The following is a 3,232-nucleotide window of genomic DNA, read 5'->3' on the forward strand; positions in this document are numbered from 1 at the left end:
TATATATATATATATATATATATATATATATATATATATATATATATTACATACATATACGATATATACATAAACACATACGTATATATGTAAATATATACATATAGACACACAGCTATATACATACATGCATAAATACATATACATACATCTACACATGCGTACATACACACATACATGCATGCATACATACTTGCATACATACAATCATGTGTGTGTGAGAGAGAGGACTCATAAATGCAGGCTGATAGACAGAGAAGCAGATAGATAGATAGATAGATAGATAGATAGCCTGAAAGGGGTACGTGTAGGCGTTGATGGATAGGTACAGCGTAAGATAAGGTCTACATGATAGAATAGACAGTGTACATGTTAAATGGGTAAACAAATACAGTGTATAGATGTCGACTGTATAAGATGTCGACTGTATAAGATGTCGACTGCGTATACATATGCAGTGTGTAGATGTCAACTGCATAAACAGATACAATGTATAGTGTCAACTTTATAAGGAGATACAAAGTGTAGATGTCAAGTGTATAAAGAGATACAGTGTGTAGATATCGACTGTATATAGAGATACCTGTAGATGTCAACTCTGTAAGGAGACAGTATGTATATGTCAAGTACATAAAGAAATACAGTGTGTAGATGCCAAGTGTATAAAGCGATACAGCGTATAGATATTGACTAGAGATAGACACAGGGTAAATGCTGACTGTGAGCCCCAGGGCAGCCTTTGGCTTAAATTCTGTCCGAATGGGTTTTATTTAACACAATACATTATATGCTATTATTTATAGCTGTATCCAATTCAAGATTCACACTAGATTTCCATAACATAAAAAGACTGTGTGGACGTTGACGAGAGGGATGGACGCAGTGTATTGGTGTTGATTGCACTGAGAGACGAAGTGTGTAGATGTGGACTTAAAAGATACATAGAATAAAGGTGGACTGGATAGATGAATAAAGGTGGACTGGATAGATGAACAAACTACGCAGGTTTTGACTGGAGAGACAGATGAATATTGACAAGAGCGTGTAGACAATGTGTGCGCACACGCACACATTGTGTATAGATAGACATAGGGTGAACTGATAGCGTAGAGACGTAATTGGATAAACATAGTCTATCTTTCATCTTTTACTTGCTTCGGTCATTTAGACTGCGGCCATGCTGGGGCACGACCTTGAAGAATTTTTTTAGTCGAACGAATCGACTCCAGGATTTACTTTTCTATGCGTGGTACTTATTTTATCGTCTCTTTTTGCCGAACCGCTAAGTTACGGAGACGTAAACACACCAGCACCAGTTGACAAGAGGTGGGGGTCCGAGTGGGGGGGGGGAAACAAACACACACGCGATGAGCTTTCTTTTCACTTTCCGTCAACCGAATCCATTCACAAGGCTTTGGTCGGCTCGAGGCAATAGCAGCAGACAGTTGCCACGCAGTGGGACTGAACCCGGAACCATATGGTTAGGAAGCAAACTTCTTACAACACAGCCAAGCCACAGCTTTGCCTCTGTGTGTAGTATGGATATGAGTGGAATGGATAGATAAACATAATGTGTAGATGCTGATCAGATAGACGGGCATAAGGTGTAGATTTTAGCTGCAGAGATAATGTGTATATTCTGATACATAGACAAACACAACGAGCAAATATTGACTGAATAGATAGACCTAATATGTAGATGTTGACATGATAAATAGGTCCAGTGTGTAGATGTTGAATGGAAAGTCATGATATATAGCTGATGCTTATGTGGTCCAACATATATACATATCTGAAGGTAATGTGTGTGTTTTTCTTTCCATCTGTCGTCATATGTAGCTCCGTCGTCATACCTAGCTCAGTTTATGTTATTTATGGTTCATAAGCTTCAAACGACGCCATTCCATCAAAAGATCAGGTGAAGCTATTACATTAATTTTACTCACTCCCCCGACTCTATCATCTCTCTCTCTCTCTCTATGTCACACATACACACAAGCACTATCTTCAACACGGCTTCTACCACACCGTCTCCAGCCTGGTAACTAGTTCATTTACATATTAGGAAAACTTCAAAAACGAATATGTTCCTTTGAGCATTTGCGGACCCAAACCTATTAAGACTGGAAGCTTCAAAATTCCATTTTCAAACACGGAGAAGCAAGATTAACCCTCGTCCACGTATTTTAAAAATCCTGATTATAATCCTTTTCAATATTGCATGCGAGAATAACTGAACACATCAATATAACATTTACAGTTGTGAGAACAGTGTTCAGATCTAAGAACAGTATAGTCAGTGGTATAATGATTCAGCGAACGATATTAATACCGGATCAATAACTGGGTTTTCTCATATCTCCAAGATTCTACTAAACCAATCATAATACGCCGCCATAAAAAGCAATCGATCGGAAGGTGATATGAAATCAATTATAGTCGTAGCAATAAAATCTGCATAAAGGGAAAATCTGCACCAATTTGCAGACGACAGTGTCGCTCGGTGATTATTTGAAAAGAAAAGCAGACGATAGCGAGAATAAAGAAACAGTGAGTGACAGAAGCAGAGAAAATTGAAGAGAAAAAAAAAGAAAGAGAAAAAGAGAAAGAAAGAAAGAAAGAAAAATACAAAGACCAGTATAGGGCAAGTCAGATAAAATTTTGTATTCGCTGGCAATTACTCCGTCAATAATGAGGTGAAATGTATAGTTTTTCCTTGTATCAACAAGTCCCGCTCGTAAATGGCGCCTACAAAACGAATAAAACAGAGAGGCGTCCTTTCTGTGTTTAAACACCAGTGTCATGTAACAAGCTTAAGCCATTTATCTATGATTGCTTCTAGTTTTTCTTGTTTTGTTTCGATTTGTTCTGTCGTGTCCACACACTCTCTGTCTCAAATCTCTATCTCAAATGGAAATAGCTTTTAAAAGTTTTCATCCTTTTTCTCATATACGTTTCCTCCTTTCCTGTCTTTCTCTTTACTTCTCTCTCTCCTTCTCTCTTTCCTTTTTACACACAAAGTTACAGCTGCCAAAACAGTAGTATAACGTGGACATTTAAGCCAATTTTCAAAATGAACAGTAATCAAATTATATATACGTTGACAATATCATTATATGAAGATATACTGAATGAACATTATATATATATATATACAATATATCAAATGTACATCACACACACACACACACACACACACACACACACACACACACACACATATATATATATG

The sequence above is a fragment of the Octopus bimaculoides genome, chromosome 26 (genome assembly GCF_001194135.2).
Source record: "Octopus bimaculoides isolate UCB-OBI-ISO-001 chromosome 26, ASM119413v2, whole genome shotgun sequence".
NCBI classification, from domain to species: domain Eukaryota; kingdom Metazoa; phylum Mollusca; class Cephalopoda; order Octopoda; family Octopodidae; genus Octopus; species Octopus bimaculoides.